Consider the following 16,203-nt stretch of genomic DNA (forward strand, 5'->3'; position numbering starts at 1 on the left):
CGATGCTTAAGTTAGCACGGGCTTTAAGCAGGTTTTTTGTGTAGAATCAGATGATGAGTTATACCTGGGTGCTCCAGTGTATTTATAGTAGTAGGGAGTGACCTTTCTTTGAGATAAGTTAGTTATCTTATCTTATCTTTAGGGTGAGGTCACCTATCTTTTAGGCCAGCCGCCTTTAGAGTGGGCTGCGTCCTTCTGTTTGGGCCTGTTTGGGCCTTTATGACAATTTGGCCGACCTCTTTTTAGAAAGAAGTCGGTGACGACCAACCTTTACAAGAGGTCAGTCGCTTTCTTCATCTAATCCGGATCATGTAGCTTGCCCCAGGGTATGAACAGTGCCTCTGCTTGAGTTCGGACCTTTCACGAGGTCGTGCTTTTTTAGCTTCGATTTCTTTGGGGAAGTCGTGCTCAAGCATTTTGGTCCCATCTGTTTACGAGTTAAAATGTAAAGCGTTTCTTTTCTCTCGCTCCTTTATTGCCGTATTTGTTTCTTCGAAGGGGTTACTTTCTTGGGAATATGCACGTGTATTTAATGCCTATTGATTAGGCTTTTATTTTGCTGTTTCTTTTTCCCCCTTAAAACTTCTATTTTGAAATCAAAGAAGAGGTTTTTCAGTTTCCTTCTTTTTTGCCTCTTGCTCCTCCATCTTCCTGCTTCCAAGCTCCCTACTTTTCTCTTCACAGCGTTTTGTTGGTGTGGGTTGCTTGTGTTTCTGTTCGTGTATTCATTGCGGTCACTCCCCCTTCATCGGAGGTTGGTATTCCTCTTCTCTTCTTGTGTCTTGTAATAGTCATCTTTATATATGCTTTCTTTGTTGCATGCTTGTCTTTTCGCATAAATTTTTTATCTTTATTGCTTTTCCTCAAGATTACTTCACTTTTCTGGAAGATTGAGTATCCTTGTTTTGATCAAAGTTGTAGTCATTGCTTTACTTCTGCTGTCTTGCTTAGGGGAAGCGTAGGAGTTTTACTCTTTGTTTAGGAAGTCTGTGGCTGTATGTTTTTGGTCAATACTTTCTGTATTCTTGTTCTGTTGCCTCCAAAAGGTGCCCTTGGGTTTTTGCTGATGATTTCTTGTCTTCGTGGATCCTGGAGTGCCCTTTTTTTGTCGTACCAATTGTTGGTTAATTGTTCTTCTAATTCAGTCCGAGTTGTTTTTGGTAGTGCCCCCTTGCTATTTTATTTGCTGTAGGTATAGTTTGCTGTATGTCTTCCCGTAAGAATATTGTTGAGATGTCCATCAAAGTCTCCGCTGGTATGGCCGATTGGCTGGACTCTATAGTCCTGATGTGTGTTACCGTAGCTGACTCTGAGTACTGTGAGAAACTTAGGCGATTTCATAGGATTTGTAGTAATAGGGAGGATGAGAAGAATTATGAACTGGTGTCGCCTGACTCTAAGGAGAGGGTTAGGTTCCCTCCCTTAGGTCGGGACGAGCGTCCCTTTTTCTACGCTTATGATTACTTCTTTTCCTTGTTGAATATTACTATTCCTTTTACTACTTTTGAGACCGAACTGTTGTGGAACTGTATTGTGGCCCCTTCTCAGCTTCATCCAAACTCATGGGCCTTTATAAAGATCTTTCAGTTATTGTGCCAAGAATTGAGTGTCCGACCTACCATTCAACTTTTCCTTTATCTCTTTGTTCTGACAAAACCCGGGGTAGCCAAGAAGAAAGCTTCTTGGATTTCTTTCTGGGCTACCCAGGGGAAGAAAGTATTTTCGATGTTTGATGAGTCTTTCTGGGATTTTAAGAACTACTACTTTAAGGTCCAAGCTGTTCAGGATGCTCGACCTTTCTTTTTAGATGAAAATAATGAGCCCACCTTTCCTTTATGGTGGCAAAAAGATCCTGTAGTCCTTAAATATCCTTGGGAGAGTTTAGATGAGGTGGAACAAGCTTTTGTGAATGTTTTAGAGGAACACTGGGGGGAGCCTCCTTATCTAGACACAAAGAGATTTCTAGGAGATCCTTCCCTCCTCAGTGCCGAGCTAGGTAGTTCCCAAGCTCTTCTTTTGTGCAAAGTTTACTTTTGTATTGATTTGGGATTTTGTCTTCATCTGTGATTGTAACTGTTTTCTTGACTTCCTTTTTAGAAATGGTGAAATCTTCAGATTCCATGAAGGCCTTCCGGAGGGCAAAAAAGGCGACCGCTGCCCAAAACATGTTAGCGAAGACCTCAGGGGAAGGGTCTTCTCAAATGTCCCCAAAGAAGCTGACTTCTGACTCTCAGGGCTCGAGAAATCTCATCCCGACCCCTAGAGTTCGGGTAGTTCCATCTGATCTAACTTAGGCGACTTCTGGCCCTACTTCCTCTCCTCCTACTACCGGTCCCGCTCTCAAGAAGCAAAAAACTATTGGAACCTATGACTTGAATGATAAAGAGTTTGATGGCATTTCCTTTACTACAGAATTGATTGCTCCACATGGTAAAGTCCCTATGGACGACATCTCGATCCTTCATCACCTTGATTTCATAATGAGCAATAGCATTCGGATGGCCAATCTCGGCGCGACTTATCTCAAGTTGTTAAGGAGTCCCATGTCTGTGCTACGAAGGCCTTTCTGGAGGATGCCCGAGCTGAATTTGATAGGGTAAAGGGTCTGAAGGATGAGCTGGACGCCCGGGTTGCCAAGTTGGAGCTTGATATGGAGAAAGAAAAGGAACGGGCTACTAGGGCGGAGGCAGCTGCTAACTTAGCTGATGAGGCTGCGAAAAAGTATAAGGAGAGCTATACCCGGACCTACAGCGAGCTGCTGGAAGCTAAGGAGAGGCTTCAATTGGCCCAAGATGATTATGCCGAGTTTCAGGGACATATGGTAAATAGTATGGCTGATATGTTTGAGATCCTGAAGGCTCAAGTCCAAGTTATTGTTCCCGAGGCTGATCTCTCTTTGTTTAGTATGGATAACGTGGTGGTGGATGGCAAGATCATGTCTGTCCCTGATGATGAGGATGAGGGTCCTCCTCTTATGCCACTAGGGAAAGCCTTGGCAGCTTCAGCTTCTTCCGTCCCTTCAGGGGTCGTCCCTCCAGAGCCCGAACTAGATGTGCAGTTTCTGGATGGGTCGGATGGGGTTGTCAATGCTACCCCGATCTCGACCATTCCTCTTCCTCCCCCTGCCAAGGATGTTGCTACTGGGGCGAAATTGGATCCCCTATAACTTTTATAAGTTGTATCTGTTACAGTCTGACTTGTGGACTTTAAACTTGTTTTTTGTAAATCTTCCTGTGGTTGACTTCTTTGACGTTTGGTTGCTTCCCAGCAACTTTATTTTGCAAAACAAAACACTTCGAATTTTAGGTGGCCTTTTTGAGTCTTTAATGTTTTATTATGATAAATGCATTTTGCTAAATGTTTGGGGTTTTACTTTTTGCAACCCTTCGAATTTTTATTTAAGTATTTCCCAGTCTGACCTCTTTTGAGTGAGTTTTCTACCCTTGTCTTTAGGGATCATGCCCTGCTTTGATTTGGTGCTGGTCGACCTTGTATCAAGTCGGGCCATATTATCTTTGTGGCTTCGTGAGTGAGCTTTTTAGCGATTCGTCCGACAACTTTTTAGTGTTCCTTAAATAGAACCTTTTTAGTTTCAGATGTCCTTTCTATAGCCCTATTCTGAGGTCGTGCTTTCTTTTGAGTGGAGTTGCATCCCTTTTAAGCACTTTTTAGCCTTAAGGTGTTTCTCAACATTTTTGGCTTTCTCTTTTCTTGAGGTCGTACCTGTGCCCCTTTGACGTCGACCCGTGCGACCTCCTTACCCTGGCTTTTTAGTCATATTCCAACAACTTTTTAGGTAGTGTTCCTGCTGAGGAACCTTTTCTTTATAGTTTGTTTGGATGACTTTTTAGCGCTGTTTTGACTTGTGCTTTCGCTTTTTAAGTAATGTCTTTTTCACAAGACTTGTACCTTTCAGCGAAGCACTTTTGGCCTTTGGTTTTTTAACCTTTCTTTGGCGTTTGAGAGGTGTCTTCGTCCCTTTTTAGTGATCCTTTCATTGGTCCAACTTCTCTGTCGGGCCTTCTTAAGTTATTTTTAGTAGTCCATTTTTAGTCAGACCTCGTTAGGTCGCTTTTTATGGTCTACTTTTTATAACTTCTTGCATTAAGTTGCTCCTATCGCTTCACCTTGCCGACCTCTTTGTAATCGGACGATGAACTTTGCATTTTTCAAGCTTAGATTAATACGTCTTGGTAGGAAACTTTTTAGGGAATTGGTGACTTTTATTCAAATAATAATGAGATAAAAATATAAATATAAATATGTACATATGAGTGCTTACCCTTAGAGGCCGGGCAGTTTCTTAGATCTCAGCCTGGCGCCTCATTAAAAAACCTTTTCAAAAAAAAAGAGTGCACCTTGACCTAAGACCTCCTTTTCTAACTATAGTACCTTCTTAGATTACAGGCATGCCATGACCTTGGTAGCTGGTGCACGAAATTGTAAATCACACTTTTCACAACTCGTACCACTAACTAGCAAGGACACTGGGTCGTCCAAGTAATACCTTACGTGAGTAAGGGTCGATCCCATAGAGATTGTCGACTTGAAGCAAGCTATGGTTATCTTGTAACTCTTAGTCAGGATATCAATAATAATTCTCAGATTTAATTGGAATGAGTAAAAGAACATGGATTAAATAATACTTGTTATGCAGTAATGGAGAACAGGTTGAGGTTTTAGAGATACTCTGTCTTCTGAATCTCTGCTTTCCTATTATTTTCTTTTTCACGCACGCAAGGCTCCTTCCATGGCAAGCTATATGTTGGTGGATCACCGTTGTCAATGGCTACCATCCGTCCTCTCAGTGAAAACGGTCCAAATGCGCTGTCACCGCACGGCTAATCATCTGTCTGTTCTCACTCATGTTGGAATAGGATCCATTGATCCTTTTGCGTCTGTCACTACGCCCAACACTCGCGAGTTTGAAGCTCGTCACAGTCATCCCATCCCGGATCCTACTCAAAATACCACAGACAAGGTTTAGACTTTCCGGACCTCAAGAATGCTGCCAATTGATTCCAGCTTATACCACGAAGACTCTGATCTCACGGATTAGAATGCTCTATTGTCAGGAGATGCAATCAAACACGTGAACCAGGAACAAAAGAGATATACACTCAATCTAGGGTAGAACAGAGGTGGTTGTCAAGAACGCGTTCATAGGTTGAGAATGGTGATAAGTGTCACGGATCATCACATTCATCATGTTGAAGTATGAGTGAATATCTTAGAATAGAAACAAGCGTGATTGAATGGAAAATAGTAGTAATTGCATTAATCCATCGAGACACGGCAGAGCTCCTCACCCCCAACCATGGGGTTTAGAGACTCATGCCGTAGGAAATACAAAATTCAGATGTGAAATGTCATGAGGTCCATAGTAAGTCTCTAAAAGTTGTTTTTATACTAAACTAGTAGCTAGGGTTACAGAAAATAAGTAACTAAGTACAGATAGTGCAGAAATCCACTTCCGAGGCCCACTTAGTGTGTGCTTGGGCTGAGCATCGAGATTTAGACGTGTAGAGGCTTCTCTTGGAGTTAAACGCCAGGTTGCAGCCTGTTTGTGGTGTTTAACTCAGGTTTGTAACCTGTTTCTGGCGTTTAACTTCAGAATAGGGTAGGAAGTTGACGTTTAAATGCCAGTTTGCATCATTAAAAATCGGGCAAAGTATGAACTATTATATATTGATGGAAAGCCCTGGATATCTACTTTCCAACGTAATTAAGAGTGCGCCAATTGGGTTTCTGTAGCTCCAGAAAATCCATTTCGAGTGCAAGGAGGTCAGAATACAACAGCATCTGCAGTCCTTTTTCAGCCTCTGAATCAGATTTTTGCTCAGGTCCCTCAATTTTAGCCAGAAAATACCTGAAATCACAGAAAAACACACAAACTCATAGTATAGTCTAGAAATATGAATTTTGCATAAAAACTAATAAAAACATAGAAAAAACTAACTAAATCATACTAAAAACTACCTAAAAACAATGCCAAAAAGCGTATAAATTATCCGCTCATCATAACACCAAACTTAAATTGTTGCTTGTTCCCAAGCAACTGAAAATCAAATAGGATAAAAAGAAGAGAATATACTATAAATTCCAAAATATCAATGAAACTTAGCTCCAATTAGATGAGCGGGACTAGTAGCTTTTTGCCTCTGAACAGTTTTGGCATCTCACTTTATCCTTTGAAGTTCAGAATGGTTGGCATCTATAGGAACTCAGAATTCAGATAGTGTTATTGATTCTCCTAGTTCAGTATGTTGATTCTTGAACACAGCTACTTTATGAGTCTTGGCCGTGGCCCTAAGCACTTTGTTTTCCAGTATTACCACCGGATACATAAATGCCACAGACACATAACTGGGTGAACCTTTTCAGATTGTGACTCAGCTTTGCTAGAGTCCCCAATTAGAGGTGTCCAGGGTTCTTAAGCACACTCTTTTTTCTTTGGATCACGACTTTAACCGCTCAGTCTCAAGCTTTTCACTTGACACCTTCAAGCCACAAGCACATGGTTAGGGACAGCTTGGTTTAGCCGCTTAGGCCGGGATTTTATTCCTTTGGGCTCTCCTATCCATTAATGCTCAAAGCCTTGGATCCTTTTTATTACCCCTTTTCCTTTTGGTTTAAAGGGTTACTGGCTTTTTGCTCTTGCCTTTTGGTTTAAAGAGCTATTGGCTTTTTCTGCTTGCTTTTCCTTTTTCTTTCTTTTATTTTATTTTATTTTTTCGCAAGCTTTGTTCTTCACTGCTTTTTCTTGCTTCAAGAATCAATTTTATGATTTTTCAGATTATCAATAATATTTCTCCTTTTTTGTTATTTTTTCAAGAGCCAACAATTTTAACATTCATAAACAACAAATTCAAAAGACATATGCACTGTTCAAGCATTCATTCAGAAAGTAGAAAGTATTGTCACCACATCAAAATAATTAAACTAATCTCAAGGATGAATTCGAAATTCATGTACTTCTTGTTCTTTTGTAATTAAAGCATTTTTCATTTAAGAAAGGTGATGGATTCATAGGACATTCATAGCTTTAAGACATAGACACTTGAACACTAATGATCATGTAATAAAGACACAAACATGAATAAACATAGAGCATAGTAAATAAAAAACAGAAAAATAAAGAACGGGTCAACCTTAGTGATGGCGGCTAGTTCTTCCTCTTGAAGATCATATGGAGTGCTTTAGCTCCTCACTGTCTCTTCCTTGCCTTTGTTGCTCCTCCCTCATAGCTCTTTGATCTTCTCGAATTTCATGGAGGAGGATAGAATGCTCTTGCTGCTCCACCCTTAGTTGTCCCATGTTGGAACTCAATTCTCCTAGGGAGGTATTAATTTGCTCCCAATAGTTTTGTGGAGGAAAGTGAATCCCTTGAGGCATCTCAAGGATTTCATGATGAGGAATTTCCTCATGCTCTTGTTGAGGTCCATGAGTGGGCTCTCTTGTTTGCTCCATCTTTTTCTTAGTGATGGGCTTGTGAGATGAATCTCTCCATCTCCTATGACTCGGATGTGGAAGCAATTGTCTTCCCTTTCCTCTTTCTAGAGGTTTCTCCGGCCTTTGGTGCCATTAATGGTTATGGAAAAACAAAAAGAAATGATTTTACCATACCAAACTTAAAAGGTTTGCTCATCCTCGAGCAAAAGAAGAAAGAAAGTAGTAGAAGAAGAAGAAAATAGAGAAGATGGAAGGAGATGTGGTTCGGCCAAGGGGTAGAAGTAGTGGTTGTAATGTGTGAAAATGAAGGAGTGGTGAGGGGTTTATATAGGGGTAGGGGGTGATTGGTGAAGGGTATTTGGGAAAGAGTGTTATGAAAATGTGGGAGAGAGAGAGAGAAAGGTGGGGTAGGTGGGGATCCTGTGGGGTCCACAAATCCTGAGGGGTCAAGGACTTATCATCCCTAGTCCATTTAGGCGTGCAAAATGCCCATAGAATGCAATCCTGCCGTTAAACGCCAGGTTGCTACTTGTTTCTGACGTTTAACGCCAGCTTTTCTCCCTTTATTGGCGTTTAACGCCAAGTTGGTGCTTGTTTCTAGCGTTAAACGCCAGACTATAGCTTGTTTCCGGCGTTTAACGCCAGCTTGATGCTTCTTTCTGGCGTTAAATGCCAGTCTGATGCTTCTTACTGGCGTTTAAACGCCAATAAGCTCTTCCTCCATGGTGAGCTGTTTTTAATGTTGTTTTTTATTTTGCTTTGATTTTTGTGACTCCACATGATCATCATCCTAAAGAAAACATAAAATAAAAATGGAAAATAAATAGATATAATTAAATAACATTGGGTTGCCTCTCAACAAGCGCTTCTTTAATATCAATAGCTTGACAGTGAGCTCTCATGGAGCCTCACAGATAATCAGAGCCTTATAGTTTGCAATGTCTGTAAATCACGGAGCTTCCTGAATAGCAAACAATTGCTCATCCAGAAAGGTTTCAGAGATCTCAGTAGGAGGGAGGGACGCTTCTGCAACTGGTTCTATCCGGGATAGGTGATCAGCTACTTGATTCTGTGTCCCTTTTCTGTCTCTTATTTCTATATCAAACTCTTGCAGAAGTAACACCCATCTTATGAGTCTGGGTTTTGAATCCTACTTCGTGAGGAGATATTTAAGAGCAACATGGTCAGTGTACACAATCACTTTTGATCCTACTAAGTAAGATCTAAACTTGTCAATGGCATAAACCACTGCAAGCAATTCCTTTTCTGTGGTTGTGTAATTTTTCTGCGCATCATTTAAAACACGGCTAGCATAGTAAATGACGTGCAGAAGCTTGTCATGCCTCTGTCCCAATACTGCACCAATAGCATGGTCACTGGCATCACACATTAATTCGAATGGTAATGTCCAGTCTGGTGCAGAAATGACAGGTGCTGTGACCAACTTAGCCTTCAGAGTCTCAAAGGCTTGTAAACACCCTGTGTCAAAGACAAATGGTGTGTCAACATCTAGCAGATTACTCAGAGGTTTTGTGATTTTTGAAAAATCCTTTATAAACCTCCTGTAGAATCCTGCATGCCCCAGAAAGCTTCTGATTGCTTTAATATTGGTGGGTGGTGGTAATTTTTCAATCACCTCTACCTTAGCTTGATCCACCTCTATTCCCTTGTTTGAAATTTTATTCCCAAGAACAATTCCTTCAGTCACCATAAAGTGACATTTTTTCCAGTTTAAAACTAGGTTGGTCTTTTAGCACCTTTTCAGAACAAGTGCTAAATGGTCAAGACAGGAGCTGAATGAGTCTCCAAATACTGAGAAGTCATTCATGAAGTCTTCCAGAAATTTCTCTACCATATCAGAGAAGATAAAGAGCATGCACCTCTGAAAGGTTGCAAGTGCATTGCACAGACCAAAAGGCATCCTTCTGTAGGCAGATACTCCAGAAGGACATGTGAATGCTGTTTTCTCTTGGTCCTGAGGATCTACTACAATTTGGTTGTAACTAAATAGCCATCCAAAAAGCAGTAATATTCATGATCTGCTAGTCTCCCTAGCATCTGGTCAACGAATGGTAAAGGAAAGTGATCCTTCTTGGTGGCTGTATTGAGCCTTCTGTAGTCAATACACATACGCCACCCTGTAACTGTTCTTGTAGGAACCAGTTCATTCTTTTCATTATGAACCACTGTCATGCCTCCCTTCTTGGGGACAACTTGGACAGGGCTCATCCAGGGGCTATCAGAAATAGGATAAATAATCCCAGCCTCCAGTAACTTGGTGACCTCTTTCTGCACCACCTCCTTCATGGCTGGATTTAGCCGCCTCTGTGGTTGAACCACTGGCTTAGCATCATCCTCCAATAGGATCTTGTGCATGCATCTTACCTGGCTGATGCCCTTAAGATCACTTATGGACCACCCAAGAGCTGTCTTGTGTGTCCTTAGCACTTGAAGTAGTGCTTTCTCTTCATGTGGATTTAAAGCAGAGCTTAAGATCACCAGAAAAGTGTCACCTTCTCCCAGAAATGCATATTTCAGGGATGGTGGTAGTGGTTTGAACTTGGGTTTAGGAGATTTTTCCTCTTCCTGAGGAATTTTCAGAGGTTCTTTTATTTTCTCTGATTCCTCCAGATCAGGATGAACATCTTTGAAGATGTCTTCTATCTCTGATTCGAGACTCTCAGCCATGTTGATCTCCTCTACCAGGGAGTCAATAATATCAACACTCATGTAGTCTTTTGATGTGTCTAGATGCTGCATAGCTTTGACAACATTCAACTTAAACTCATCCTCATTGACTCTCAGGGTTAATTCCCCTTTTTGGACGTCAATGAGGGTTCGTCCAGTTGCTAGGAAAGGTCTTCCTAGAATGAGAGTTGAATTCTTGTGCTCCTCCATTTCTAGCACTACAAAGTTAGTGGAAAAGGTAAATGGCCCAACCTTGACAATCATGTCCTCAATTACACCTGATGGATATTTAATGGAGTCATCAGCAAGTTGGAGGCATATTCGGGTTGGTTTGACTTCTTCAGTCAAGCCAAGCTTTCTGATAGTGGATGCAGGTATTAGGTTGATACTTGCCCCAAGATCACATAGAGCTTTCTTGGTACAAGTACCATCTAATGTGCATGGTATCATAAAGCTTTCAGGATCTTTAAGCTTCTCTGGTAAGCTCTTTAGAATGATTGCACTGCATTCTTCAGTGAGAAAAACTTTTTCTGTTTCTCTCCAATCCTTCTTATGACTTAAGATCTCTTTCATGAACTTATCATAAGAGGGTATTTGCTCAAGTGCCTCTGCAAACGAAATCTTTATTTCAAGAGTTCTGAGATAGTCTGCAAAGCAGACAAATTGTTTATCCTGTTTCGCTTGGTGAAGTTTCTGAGGATAAGGCATTTTGGCTTTATATTCTTCAACCTTAGTTGCTGCAGGTTTATTTCCTACAGAGGCAGGTTGAGAAGCCTTCTTGAGGGAGTTATTATCAGCACTTGCAGGTGTCTGATCCCTCACTGGCGTTTGAACGCCAGAACTAGACATGGATTGGGCGTTTAACGCCAGATTCCTACCCTTTTCTGGCGTTTGAACGCCAGATTTATTCCTCTCTGGGCTCTTACTGTCCTCAGAGGTATTTTGGGTAGTAGGTTACTCGTCCTCTGTCAGTTGTTCTTTTCTTGGCTTTCTACTGCTTTGAGTTGAGGTATTCAATATTTTTCCACTTCTTAATTGAACTGCTTGGCACTCTTCTGTTATCTGTTTTGATAACTGCTGTTTTGTCTGATTCAATTGTGATTTCATATCTTTGTTAGCGTTTTTGGTTTCTTGTAGCATCTCCTTAAATTCTGCTAACTACCTTGTTATAGAAGATAGTTGTTTATTGAGTTCAGCAACTTGTTCCTGAGGACTAAAGGCAGTTGATACTGCCTTAGCTTCTTCTTTCATGGAGGACTCATTACTTATGTACAGATGCTGATTTCTAGCAACTATATCGATAAGCTCTTGAGCCTCTTCAATAGTCTTTCTCATGTGTATAGATCCACCAGCTGAGTGGTATAGAGATATCTGAGCTTTTTCTATAAGCCCATAGTAGAAGATGTCTAACTGCACACACTCTGAAAACATTTCAGAGGGGCATTTCCTTAGCATCCTTCTGTACCTCTCCCATGCATTATAAAGGGATTCATCATCCTCTTGTTTAAAGCCTTGGATGTCCAGCCTTAGCTGTGTCATCCTTTTTAGAGGGAAATATTGATTCAGGAATTTGTCTGATAACTGTTTCCATGTTCTTATGCTTGCTGTAGGTTGGTTATTTAACCACCTCTTAGCTTGATCTTTTACAGCAAATAGAAACAGTAATAATTGGTAGACATCCTGACCTACTTCCTTGTCACGTACTGTGTCAGTAATTTGCAGGAACTATGCCAGAAACTCAGTAGGTTCTTCCTGTGGAAGACCGGAATACTGACAATTTTGCTGCACCATGACAATGAGATGAGGATTTAGCTCAAAACTGCTTGCTCTGATGGGAGGTATACAGATGCTACTCCCATATGCAGCAGTAGCGGGGTTAGCATATGACCCTAGAGTCCTTCTGGACTGTTCATTTCTACTTAGGTCCATGATGGAGAAAAGGAAACTGATATGAATTGCAAATAAATAATATTTTTATTTTTATGTTATTTAATTAAAACAACCGAAAAAATAAAAAATAAGATAAAATAAAATAATTAGAAATCAAAATATAAATTTCGAAACTAAAAGAAAAAGGAAAAATAAATTCTAAAACTAAAATAATTACTTAATTAAGAAAATTTGAAAAACTTTGGATATAATTTTTGAAAAAGATTTTGAATTTTAAAAATTGAATTTTGAATTTTGGAAGTTGAAATTTGAATATGAAATAAGATAAGATAAAATTTTGAAAAAGATATGATTTTTGAAAAAGATTTGATTTTTTTGAAATTTAAAACTAAGATAAGATAAGATAAAAATTTTAAATTAAAAATCTAAATTTTTAAAGTTAAATTTCGAAAATCAATTAAAATTAAAGAGAAAAGATATTTTTGAATTTAATGAGGAAAGAGAAAAACAATAAAATGACACCAAACTTAAAATTTTTAGATCAAAACAAAGAAAACAACCAAGAACAACTTGAAGGTCAAGATGAACACCAAGAACAAGTTGAAGATCAATATGAACACCACGAACAAGTTGAAGATCAATATGAACACCACGAACAAATTTTTGAAAATTTTTAAGGAATTAAAAACACAAAGGACACCAAACTTAAAAATTTTTATATTTTGGACACTAATAATTCGAAAATGCACAAGAAAAACAAGGAAAAAAAAGCAAGAAAAACTAAAGATCAAACAAGGAAAATAAACAAGAACAACTTGAAGATCAAGAAAGAACTAAGAACATGTAATTCGAAAAATTGAAAGAAAAATAAAATCATGCAATTGACACCAAACTTAAAACATGAAACTAAACTTAAGTAGAAGACTAAATTAAGAGGTTATTGGTTTTAGAAAATTTTGAAAATAATTTAGAAAAAATAAAATAAGAATTTTAAAATTTTTAACCAAAAATAATAATAAAATACTCAATTTTAGTGACTCTAAACCAAAAAGACAAATTTTTCCTAATCTAAGTAACAAAATAAACAGTCAGTTGTCTAAACTCGAACAATCCCCGGCAACGGCGAAAAAAACTTGGTGCACGAAATTGTAAATCACACTTTTCACAACTCGTACCACTAACTAGCAAGTGCACTAGGTCATCCAAGTAATACCTTACGTGAATAAGGGTCGATCCCACTTGAGATTGTCGGCTTGAAGCAAGCTATGGTTATCTTGTAAATCTTAGTCAGGATATCAATAATAATTCTCAGATTTAATTGGAATGAGTAAAAGAACATGGATTAAATAATACTTGTTATGCAGTAATGGAGAACAGGTTGAGGTTTTGGAGATACTCTGTCTTCTGAATCTCTGCTTTCCTACTATCTTCTTTTTCACGCACGCAAGGCTCCTTCCATGGCAAGCTATATGTTGGTGGATCACCGTTGTCAATGGCTACCATCCGTCCTCTCAGTGAAAATGGTCCAAATGCACTATCACCGCACGGCTAATCATCTGTCGGTTCTCACTCATGTTGGAATAGGATCCATTGATCCTTTTGCGTCTGTCACTACGCCCAACACTCGCGAGTTTGAAGCTCGTCACAGTCATCCCATCCCGGATCCTACTCGGAATACCACAGACAAGGTTTAGACTTTTCGGATCTCAAGAATGCTGCCAATTGATTCCAGCTTATACCATGAAGACTCTGATCTCACGGATTCGAATGCTCTGTTGTCAGGAGATGCAATCAAACACGTGAACCAGGAACCAAAGAGATACACACTCAATCTAAGGTAGAACGGAGGTGGTTTTCAGGCACGCGTTCATAGGTTGAGAATGGTGATGAGTCATTCATCATGTTGAAGTACGAGTGAATATCTTAGAATAGAAACAAGCGTGATTGAATGGAATATAGTAGTAATTGCATTAATTCATCGAGACATAGTAGAGATCCTCACCCCCAACCATGGGGTTTAGAGACTCATGCCGTAGGAAATACAAAATTCAGATGTGAAATGTCATGAGGTCCATAGTAAGTCTCTAAAAGTTGTTTTTATACTAAACTAGTAGCTAGGGTTACAGAAAATAAGTAATTAAGTGCAGATAGTGCAGAAATCCACTTCTGGGGCCTACTTGGTGTGTGCTTGGGCTGAGCATTGAAATTTACACGTGTAGAGGCTTCTCTTGGAGTTAAACGCCAGGTTGCAGCCTATTTGTGGCGTTTAAATCTGGTTTGTAACCTGTTTCTGGCGTTTAACTTTAGAATAGGGTAGGAAGTTAGCGTTTGAACGCCAGTTTGCATCATCAAAACTCGGGCAAAGTATGGACTATTATATATTGCTAAAAAGCCCTGGATGTCTAATTTCCAACGTAATCAAGAGCGCGCCAATTGGGTTTCTGTAGCTCCAGAAAATCCATTTCTAGTGCAGGGAGGTCAGAATCCAACAGCATCTGCATTCCTTTTTTAGCCTCTGAATTAGATTTTTGCTCAGGTCCCTCAATTTCAGCCAGAAAATACCTGAAATCACAGAAAAATACACAAACTCATAGTAAAGTCCAGAAATGTGAATTTTGCATAAAAACTAATAAAAACATAGTAAAAACTAACTAAATCATACTGAAAACTACCTAAAAACAATGCCAAAAAGCGTATAAATTATCCGCTCATCAGTAGCTCTCGCCCTTCGAGGTCGGACACCTTGTAGTAACCTTTCCCCAGTACTTCTATTACTCGGTATGGTCCTTTCCAGTTAGCTGCTAGCTTCCCTTCTCTTGACCGACCTGCTCCGATATCATTTCGGATTAATATGAGATCATTGGTGGTGAAGCTTCACTGGATTACCTTCCGATTATATCTCAGAGCCATTCGACGCTTTAGGGCTTCCTCTCTAATCCGAACTCTTTCTCGGACTTCTGGAAGTAGGTCGAGTTCTTCCCTTTGAGCTTCGGAGTTGGTCTCTTCATTGTAGAGGATCATTCTGGGAGACCCTTCTTCTACCTCCATGGGAATCATTGCCTCCATTCCGTAAGCAAGTCGAAATGGAGATTCTCCAGTGGTTGAATGTGGTGTTGTCCAGTATGCCCATAGGACTTGCAGGAGCTCTTCTGCCCAAGCTCCCTTGGCATCCTGTAATCTCCATTTTAACCCAGCCAGTATAACTTTGTTGGTGGCTTTCGCCTATCCATTGGCTTGTGGGTGCTCGACAGAGGTGAACTGGTGCTTGATTTTCAAATCGGCTACCAGGTTTTTAAAGCCTGTGTCGGTGAATTGAGTACCATTATCTGTGGTGATGGAGCATGGGACCCCAAACCTTGTGATAATATTTCTGTATAGTTTAGTTCAGCCCTTTGTAGAGCCTTACTGAGAAGTAGATGGGTTGTTGCCCACTTTCATCTTCTCTGACTAGTGCTGAAGCTATTACCCGACTTCCTACGGCGAGGTATAATATGAGTTCTTCACCTTCCCGAGGTCGAGTAAGGATGGGTGGTTGCCCCAGAAATTTTTTGAAGTCTTGGAAGGCTTGTTCGCATTCTGGAGTCCACTCAAACCTCTTTCCCTTCCTCAATGTTGCATAGAAAGGGAGAGATCTTAAGGCTGATCCAGCTAGGAATCTAGACAGAGCTGCTAGTCTTCCATTGAGCTGCTGGACTTCCTTGACACAGGTCGGACTTTTCATGCGAAGTATGGCCTGGCATTTATCTGGGTTTGCTTCAATTCCTCTTTGGGTGAGCATGAAGCACAAGAATTTGCCATCTTCTACTGCAAAAGTGCATTTTGCGGGATTAAGTTTCATCCCATGCTTTCTTATGGTATTTAACATTTCAATGAGGTCGGATAGCAATGTTTCCTTGCTTTGTGTCTTTACCACCCTTTCATCGACATACACTTCCATTAGTTTCCCAATGTGATTGGCAAAGACTTTGTTTATCATTATTTGGTAGGTGGCCTCTGCGTTCTTGAGTCCGAAGGGCATGACTATATAGCAGTAGTTTGCTTTTGGGGTTAAGAACGATGCTTTCTCCTGGTCGGGTTGATACATTGGGATTCGATTGTATCCCGAGTAAGCATCTATGAAGGAGAGGTACTGATATCCTGACGAAGCGTCAACTAGGGTGTCTATATTTGGGA

The 16,203-nt window shown here is 40.1% G+C and overlaps 1 pseudogene; it reads left to right on the forward strand.

Annotated features, from left to right (window-relative positions):
- The first annotated feature begins 2,441 nt into the window (after positions 1 to 2,441).
- On the forward strand, positions 2,442 to 3,166 carry LOC148544383 (uncharacterized; annotated as a pseudogene).
- The last annotated feature ends 13,037 nt before the right edge of the window (positions 3,167 to 16,203 follow it).

This window comes from Arachis ipaensis, chromosome B9 (genome assembly GCF_059453495.1).
Source record: "Arachis ipaensis isolate K30076 ecotype BB chromosome B9, ASM5945349v1, whole genome shotgun sequence".
Classification (NCBI taxonomy): domain Eukaryota; kingdom Viridiplantae; phylum Streptophyta; class Magnoliopsida; order Fabales; family Fabaceae; genus Arachis; species Arachis ipaensis.